Source organism: Eubalaena glacialis, chromosome 13, assembly GCF_028564815.1.
Source record: "Eubalaena glacialis isolate mEubGla1 chromosome 13, mEubGla1.1.hap2.+ XY, whole genome shotgun sequence".
NCBI classification, from domain to species: Eukaryota; Metazoa; Chordata; class Mammalia; order Artiodactyla; family Balaenidae; genus Eubalaena; species Eubalaena glacialis.
Genome location: NC_083728.1, coordinates 25,807,818 through 25,817,061, shown reverse-complemented (window position 1 = coordinate 25,817,061; position 9,244 = coordinate 25,807,818). Strand labels below are relative to the sequence as shown.

Genomic DNA, 9,244 nt, shown 5'->3' with positions numbered 1-9,244 from the left:
TCTCCGTGCCAGAGCTTCTGTACAATAGGGATTATAATAGTACCTACCTCATAGGGCTGTTGTGGGAATCAGCTTGAAAAGCGCTTAGCAGATTGCCTGGCAACTAGTAAATGCTCCATGTTAGCTAGTGTTGCCAGCACGTTTCCTCAGAAACATCTCCCTTTATACTCTAATCTTCAGGGATTCTTCTGGACGATGCAGAGTATTCCTAGCATTTCTTTGTTGAATTCATAGCCATTCATTCAACAAATATTAAATGAGGAACCACTGTTTTGGGTACTGAGGAATGAGCAAAACAGACAAAATCCTATCTTTGTGGTGATCACACTGTAGTGGAAGGTAGGGATGGGAGAGAAACAATAAACATGTAATATTTCAGGTGGCGATAAGTGCTATGGAGAAAAATTCAACAAGAAAGTGTGTGAGGAAGTGCAGAGGAGTGGAGCGTTGCTATTTTAAATGTGGGTCACTTCCTCAGAGAGGCCTGAGGAAGTGACATTTGAGCAGAGACCTGAAGGAGTGAGCCATGCCAATACCTGGGAGGAGAGCATTTGAGGCAGACACAAGAGCAAGTGCAAAGGCCCTAAGGTTAGCCGTATGCTTGGTATGTCAGAAGAACAGGAGGGAGGCCAATGTGGCTGGAGTAGAGTGAGAGGTGGTGAGAGCAATACAATAGGGGATAAGAAGAGTAGGAGGCAGGTCACACAGGACCTTATAGGGCATGAACATAATCCTCAGTGTCAGCAGGATGCCAGCAGGGAAGACGATGTCACCTGCACAGGGAAGTTTTATAACTGAGGCCATGAACAGGAAGGGATGAGTGCTTCAACTTTCCTGGTGGGGTGGGGGTGCTGACGGGAGGTCAGAGAAGGCCTCTCAGAGGAGGTGGTTCTTGAGCTGAGTGTTGAAGGATGAACAGGAGGCATCTAGGCAGAAGGGAAGGAGCAATCCAAGTGCCTTATCAGAGGGTACTGAGAGATTGTGGTGTATTCAAGCAAACATGGTAAGGCTGGTACACAGAGAGGGAGGTGAAAAATACAATCACAGAATCACAGGTCGGACGATGCATGGAGAATTTGTCTTCCCAGAGTTCAGGGAAGACTACAGCTGAGGACTGAAGGGCTTACCATCCTCGTGTGCTCTGGTAAGACCCCTCCGGCTGTTCCGTGGAGGCTGGAACACTGATTTAGGTGAGAGTTTTCGACAGGAGAACTCTATTCAGTAGTGAGAACAAACATCCAGATCCAGATCAAATTATAAAACATTTCTCGCACCCCAAAAGGATAAAGCTGCTTGAATTTAACCTTTTTTTAATGTGAAAGTGGCATCTCCTCCCCAGACCCGCCCTCACGGCGGCGTCTCCGCCCACTCCCAAATGGCAGCGTGGATCTTCGCCTTCTCTACTCACCAGGTTCCCTTCAAAGCGAAAGGCCCTGGCGCTCCGTCCCACTTCTTCTCTTCCGCATCCCTCGGGCACCGCCCACCGCCAACTAGTTTGGGCCCCATCTCCAGGCCCCGCCCACCTCCAGCCCCCTCCCGAACCCCATCGCCTTTGGGTCACGCCTCCTTCCGGCTCCTCCCCAGAGTGGCCACCTTTGGGCCCCCTCCTCCCGGCTCAGCTTCCGGGCCCGCCTCTTTCTGTCCCGCTTCAGTCTTTCCTCTGTTTGGGGCTTCTCTTCAGCCCCGCCTCCAACACGCCCCGTTAAGGGCCCCTCCTCCCCCAACCTCGCCGGGGCCTCCCTCCACCCTTGACTCCTCCTCTGGGCAGGCCTCCCTTTAGCCCCGCCCACACCCCCTCCTTTCAAGCCCGTCTCTGCGAGGCCGCCAATGTCTTCCATACTTGTGTCGCGCGCCTCTCTTCACTGCATCATCACTCTCTCAGCCCCGCCCCTCCTTACGCTCGGTTCCAGTGTAAACCAGTGTCTCTTCCCGCCCTAGCCCCGCCTCCTCAGGGTCCCACCTCAGTCTTTCCTCCCTGTCAGGCCCCTCCCCGGCCCCTCCTTCCTCTTCTCCCCGCCGTAGCTCTGGACCTTTCCAAAGCTAGGTTGAGGGGGTAGGAAGAGCCCCTGCGCCTCGGGGGCCCGGCTGTGTCATGGCGGGGCTGCGGACTCCTCGCGCTTGAGTCGCCGGGCCCGTCTCTGGAGACAGAGGCGGGGGCAGGGGGTGGCGGGGCCAGGGCCGGAGTGGCGGGCGGGGCCGAGTTGAGGGAAGCCGCTCCGGACGCCCCCACCCCGGCGCGCCTCAGTGGTGCCGGCCAAGGGAAGGACTCGCGACTGCGGGGCTCGTGCCGCTGTCAGTGCGGCGGGGTGCGCGAGCAGCGCGGCGCAGGGTGGGCAGAGCAGAGAGAAGCTGAGGGGGCGGTAGCGGCGGCGGCGACTCCCGCGCGTGTGATCAGTTCCTCACGCTGCGGCCGGGGCCGCCTTCTTCCTCCCTCCCTCGCTCCCTCCCTTCCGCCCCCGAGTGCGGCGGCACCGCCTCCTTCCGCGCCGCGCGGCTTCCTCCAGACCTCTCAGCGCGGGTGAGTGGGGGCCGCGGGCGTCTCCTTAAAGGTACGGGGAGGGGGTGCTCCTTGCTCCTTTTCGGTCACCCACCTCTTCGCGCCGGTCGCTGCCTATTTTTAGAAACTCTTTTTTTCGGCCATGCGGGGAGTCCCGGGAGCCGGAGTAACTCCCGGCCCCCTCCCCCCGCACCTTCCCTCCACCCGGGCCTGCCGCCCTGGGTCCCGGCAGCCCTGGCGTTCCCTGCCCGCCTCCTCCCCGCGGGTAGGACCTGGGCCCGGAGTTGGCGGGGTGGGCCCGCGCCCGCTCGGAAGTTGGAGTCTTTTGTGTTCGCGCCCAGCCCCGCCCCGCCCCGCCCGGCGAGGGGAGGAGGGGGGAGCGGAGGCCGCGCTGGGGAGGCCTCGGGCGGGCCGGGCCACGGCTCTGGCCTCGGCCCCGGGCTTCTTCCGACTCTCCCTCTCGGGCTGGGTCTGCGGGTTCCCGGAGGCGATCAAAACTGGTCCCGCCTCGCTCCCCACGGGCCTGAGCGCCTCCTCGGCCCCCCTTTCCCGGTCCTGGGCTTGTTGCACACCTTGGGCTTATAGAGGAACAACAGCAGGCCCTCGAGCTGGGGCCGTGTTCCGCGCTTCACGCAGCCTTTTCGCCGCCGAGTCTCAGTTTGCCTTTCAGTGAACAGGGAGAAAGAAAGCCGCCTCGCAGGGTGTTTGTGGATTCAGGGAGGAAACTAATGTGTGAGAGAAGTGTTTAATACCAACAGGTAACATTTAATGGACTTGACTCAGGAACTTCGCAAGCCTTATTTCATAGAATGCTCACGACGGCCTTCTGAGGTTATCCCCATTTACAAAAGCAGCAATCAAGGCGCAGAGAGGTTAAGTAATGTGTTCCAAATCACAGTTAGGAGCCACAGAAGTGTAAAGCCGTGGTGCTGGTACCTGTTATTTATTTCTTAGTGTGAACTTGTGTAATCTCTTAGTGCAGAACGGATTTTGAGTCATATCGTTAGTTGGGAGACCTAACTAACTCCGTTCTCCCTGATTCCTTGCCCGTTAGAAGCTGATGGATGCAGAGGACTCCAGATCTCAAGCACAACTGAAGTTCCTTGGGGTTTTGGCTCAGGGAAGGTGTAAGTCGTTTAAAGCAGTGAGGTCCATCCGTTTTTTGTTTTCTGTGGCTTGTTCCTCCCACCAAACCTTGCTTGTTCTCTGTAGTGTTTAGATTTATAGCTCCTGGTTGGGGGAGGGGGAGCAGAAAGTGGTTCAAGTCAATTGCTTCAACTTCCTGCCTTCAAATAGAGATTTATTTCTCTTATTTTCAGATAAGGCCCAGAGGGGTAAAAGTGAACTAAAATTAACTTTGGCAAGTGTTCTAGTTTTCCAGTGTGTTTGATCCCTGGTGTCTAAAGATCAGGCAGGGGAGTTCCTAGGCCAGGTCTTGCGATGTCTCCTGATGTGTGCTTTAGTTCTTTGGAGTCTGGAGGTCTGCTGTAGTCTCCCCTATTCCAAGATTCTGGATTTAAGAGTAGTGGTATATAGGACCTGGAAGGGGTCTTATCTGGTCTAACTTTTTTTATCTGCCTTTTCCCTCTTTCCTGTTAACTGAACCTTGGAAAGGGGAAGTAAGTTGTCTAAATTCACAGACTGCTTTAGTGACAGAATCACAACTGGAATTCCAGTCTTCTGACTCCCAGTGCAGTAATATTTTTATTTCTACCGTACTCTGCCACCTTTTGAAAGGGCACTAAACTACTTATTCAGGTCTGAAGACCAAGAATCCCAAGTAACTTGAAATCACAAAGAAGTTGTTTAGTCCCAGCATTAAAAGGAAGCCAGGTTTTGTGCACAGGAGTACCAGTTCTCATAAGTCACCACTGTTATTTTATAGTACTTTATTTATGGTTTATAGTTCTCTTTTATAACTGTTACCTGATTTCATTTCTCATCCAGTTCTGTGAGGGAGCTCTCAGAGTTTGGTTTATATCTCCTTTTTACAACTCTAATTGAGAATGGAGACATAGCAAGGTTAGGGCACTTGGCCTTACTTAGATCACCGGATTAACAAGTGGTGAGTACAGGGCATCTCTCATGGACAAAGGATTTGATTTGATGTGGCATCATGAACTCAGTCACTCATTGTGGCTCTCTGAGCCTCAGTTTCCTTATCTGTAAACTATCACAGGGTTGGGTGGGGACTATGAAAAATGGCTATGAAAGTGCATTGTAGTAGTAGGCTAACATTTATTAAGTACTTTCCATGTACCAGTCACTGGATTAAGGACTTTCTGTAGAGTATCTCATTTAGTCCTCAGAGCTACTGTATGAATTAGGTATATTATTAAACTCCTTTTGCAGAAGAAGAAACAGGATTAGAGAGGTTACATGACTTGCTCAGGATCATGTAATTGATAACTGCAGACAATATAACTTTAAAGCTGGTATGCTTTTTATTTATTTTTTTGTAAAAATACATGTAAGATCAAATTTACTATTTTAACTGTTTTTAAATGTACAGTTCTGTGGCGTTAAATATATTCACACTGTTGTGCAACCATCACTACCATCTGTGTCTAGAACTTTTTCATCTACCTCAGCTGAAACTCTGTATAAACACTTACTTCCTCTCCTCTCCCTCCTGGCAACCATCATTCTATTTTCTGTCCTTGTGAATTTGACTACTCTAGGTACTTCATATAAATGGAATCATACAACATTTGTCCTTTTGTGACTGGCAAAGCTGGCACTCTTAGTGCCTCCCTTAAGCCCAAGGTGCTCTGAAAATGCAAAATGATTATTAGTTCTCATCTGCAGTAAGGTGTGGCATGCAGCTCCAGAGCAAGAACCTAGGCCTGGCTGTACCACTCTGGTTAAGCTTCCCCCAGTCCACCCCAGCTCCGTAGATTAAAATTCTTTATCACTGAAGCCTTTTTTGGACATCTCTGCTTGCCCCTTCTGTATCTTCCAAAGGGAACTCCTGGTCTTGAAATAGAACCCAGAGAACTCCCCACCCTTGCTTTGTTTGCATCTTCCTTTCTGGCTGTCCTGGGTTTGGGCATATGGGGCTGTTGTGATCAACAATAGCAGTGCTGTGACAGCAGCTCGGATCAGAACTACTCAGGACGATTAAATGGATTATCTTTATGAAATGCTCCCTCTTTGTGCCCTCCTCTTTCCATAAAGGCACACAAGAGGGATTAGCTTTTGGGTTCCTAGAGGGTATTTATGGCTCCTCATTGCTTGCAGGTGGTTAAGATGGAATTAAATGCTGCATTTAGTCTTTCAAAATTCCCTTTGTTTTGACTACTTCTGTGTCTTTGTGTGTTTTGGGTGGTGTGGTGGTGGGATGTGGTGTTTATGTTTGTGAAGTGTAGTTGGAATTTTGTCATGATGCCAGCAGGGATTGGGATGGGAGGTGTTCCAAAGATGGATAATAGGGCAACAAACACAGATCTGAGCATGTTGCACTTTCCTTAAAAATCTGATGGCCCAACATTGCCTACATATTAAAGTCTAAACCCCTGAGTGTGATAATAAGGTCAGAGTGTATTGAAATGTTTATTGGATAGAATCTTGTAGTTGAGGGACTTAAAATCATGTAGACCAGCCAGCCACCCAGCCAACATTTGAATAGGCTACCCGTTGAGATTCTGTTTCATTGGGCACCTCATTATTGGAAAGTTTTCCATTTACAGAACAGTTATTAAACATCTGCTCCTCACTGTACTAAGCTTGGAAATTTGGGTGTCTCGGGGAAGACAGGCAAGGAAACAGGCAGTGTGAGAAGTGTTGTGACAGGGACAAGCACCATGAGAGCACGGAGGAATGGAACTAACCCAGCCTTGGAGGGTCAGGATGGGGGGGGGGGTTCGTCGGAGAAATTGGCTAGGCCTAGACCTCAGAGAAAAGACTAAGCTAGGAAAAGAAGAGATTTGGGGAGCTGAGGAGGAGACAGGTAAGACTGTTCTAGGCAGAAGGGAATAGCAAGTCTAGAGATGGTGGTGGTAACAGGTGAGACTTTTGGCCATTTACTATATCTACCAGATGCCATTTTAAGCATTTAACATGTGTTAACTCATTTCTTTCCATAACCATCTTGAGAGGTACATACTGTTACAATTCCCATTCTGTAGGTGAGGAAACAAACCCAGAGGGGTTAAGTAAGTTTCTCAAGATTTCTGAGTGGAGCATAAAGCATGAGATGGGTGGATGTAGCAAGAGATGAGACTGGCAAGGTGGGCAGAGCAGAGGCCAAGTCATGAAAGGACCTTATTGCCCAGGTTGAAGAGTTTGGACTTCATTTTGGTGAGGGGACCATGATCCTGTATGCATTTTAGAAGGATATCAGTGGCTCTTTGGGGAGTGGATTGGAGGGCTAGAGCACCATGGGCAAAGAGACCAGTTAGGAGGCTTTTGCAGTAATGGAGGCAAGAGGTGATGGTGTTTCCAATGAAGGGGGTGTGTGTGTGTGTGTGTGTGTGTGTGTGTGTGTGTGTATAGAGAAAAGAAGATGGAATTGAGTTGTGAGACACTGTCAAAGATTGTTGGTGTGGAGGGTAAGGAAGAAATCAAGGAAGACTTCTAGATTTCTACCTGGTGCAGTTGTATAGATGGGGATGCAGTTTATTGAGGTGAGGACACAGGAGAAGAAGGTGGGGGGAAGATTTCTCATGCAGGGTCTTATTACATCTGCTTTCATTTACCTTCATCCAGTTATTGATCATAGTTCTCCAAGGGGAGGGGAGGGGAAACTGGGGTGAGGGAGAGTATGGCACAGCAAATTTGATTACTATCCCTGGCTAAACTGTTGTAGACACTAGTTTTGGAAAGGAGAAAATAATTAGAACCTAGACATTCCAGACCTTGCACAGCTCTGAAGACTGCTTATGTTAAAGCCAAGGAAAGCTTATGTTTTCTCCAGACAACATTCTTTGGCATTGCTCTCCCTATGTGCTAGTGTCCCTCTCTAATTCACCTCTGCTTACTCTGCTAGGCACTGGGAAAGCAAAGATGAATAAAACATAACTTGAGAAGCTTGCATTCAAAAGGGCAGCAGATCTCAGTAGCTTAGATACTGTAGTGGAGGGGAGAGAGTGGGACGGCACAGGATGGGGAGGGACTAAGAAGGATTCTTATTAGGGGCAGGAGTCAGGAGACTCTGCTCTGTGTGCCAGTCTTTTCCTCAGGTGGCAAAAGTCTACACTTACTCAAAGGGCCAGGTTTATTCATTTGAATAATGATGAAAAATAATGACTAGATGACCTCCAGGGTCCCTTCTAGCAATAACATTTTATGATTCGAGATGATGATTCAGACAGTATATCTCTTGGAGAGGTATTTTCTTTCTTCCTTTCTCTTCCCTCCCGCTTCCTCTTCCTCCCCTTTCTTCCTTAGGCAGTAGTAGGGATATCGGGGTGGAGATAGGGTTTTCACATGAGTGTCTATTAAAAACCTAGTTTTATTCAGTTTTAGCTTTATGTATAAAATGTGCAACTGGAGGAGAGACGATGGCAGTAGTAATGTTAGCTTGCTGTCCTACAACTGACCTCTGGGTACTGTAAGGAAAGTTTCAGACCCATGATGGATGCAGCTCACAGACTCTCAGGACTAGAGAGAAAGGGGCAGTGGGATAAATTGGGAGCCTAGTCATGAGCCTGAGGATATTTGGTCTGGTCCCTGCTACTAATAATTCAGTGTATGGGCTTGGCCAAGCCCCTTTCCTTCTCTGGCCCTATTGCTTCATAAAATAATCAGGGGGCCAAAGGGTGAGCCCTGGGGACAGAAAAAGGATTGGAAGTTCCTCTCTAATGAGGAATAATTATCGAATAACTGGAGACAGGCATCTGCCCAAGTATTGCTAGTTATCTCTTCTGACTGTTTCTACAGCCCTTCTTTTTTCCTCAGTCTTTTTGTCACTTCATAATGGCCTCCATATGAATAAATCTGCTGTGCCTCCTGGGAGGAGGGGAGGAAGGTTGGGATATTATCTCTAGGTTCTGGTCTACATCCCCAACGAGCTGTTAAGGCTGCCTACTGCCCTCTGCTCTCTATGCTGGGGTAGGGGTCGGGAGTTTTTGGTTGAATACTCAGGTTTTCTTAGGCTCAGACACATGTATTTGGAGTGCTCCACTGACTCAAGTGCCAGTCTGGCCATCCTCCCAACATGCCCAGTGCAGTTCCACTGAGGGGGAATAGCATTCAGTGGGCCTTTGATGCTTGCCAAACTCATGTTAATTGTAATTACCTAATACTCCCTGGGATCTCAGTCTTCCTGTCTGTAAAACAAGGGGGTTGGGCTGATGTCTGGTTTTATGGGAGTGGCTTGAGAATTCATTTTTGGAAGAAGAAGGGGCTTTGTTAGAGTATTGAGAGTATCTCACAGGGTTAAATTCTGGGTTCGCAGATACCTTTCAGTATATAAACAGGTGGATATTGCATTTTAGAGTGGACAGAGTGCTGAAAAATTGCTTGTGAGGTGAATTTACCAAATTGTCTACTGAGTTCCATTATAAACTTGGAGCTGTTGTCCCATGGGACAAACTTGGAGTCCAAGACTAAAAAGTTATATTTAAATATGTAGCAAACTATTTAAAATCATAGGATAAAAGGAAAATAAAAAAAAACACTATAAGATTCCCAAACACCACTAGGACTGGAAAAACACTAGACCAGAAATTTGCATTTCCTTAGAGCTTTGGCTTTCTGAGGTAGATACCTCTGCTGTGGTTACCTGGCCCTTGAAATGCCATCTGT

The 9,244-nt window shown here is 48.9% G+C and overlaps 1 protein-coding gene across 7 annotated transcripts in view; it reads left to right on the top strand.

Moving 5' to 3' along the window:
• The first annotated feature begins 2,031 nt into the window (after window positions 1-2,031).
• RALY (RALY heterogeneous nuclear ribonucleoprotein) overlaps window positions 2,032-9,244 on the top strand; it is an 81,379-nt gene continuing 74,166 nt past the window's right edge. For 2 of the 7 annotated variants that reach the window (XM_061207744.1, XM_061207747.1), the window contains exon 1: window positions 2,033-2,518. The gene's annotated coding sequence lies outside the window, so the exon portion shown is untranslated. Of the gene's footprint in view, window positions 2,550-3,551; window positions 3,625-9,244 lie in introns of all 7 variants that reach the window. The other 5 variants (XM_061207746.1, XM_061207748.1, XM_061207745.1 and 2 more) reach the window with 5 other exon arrangements.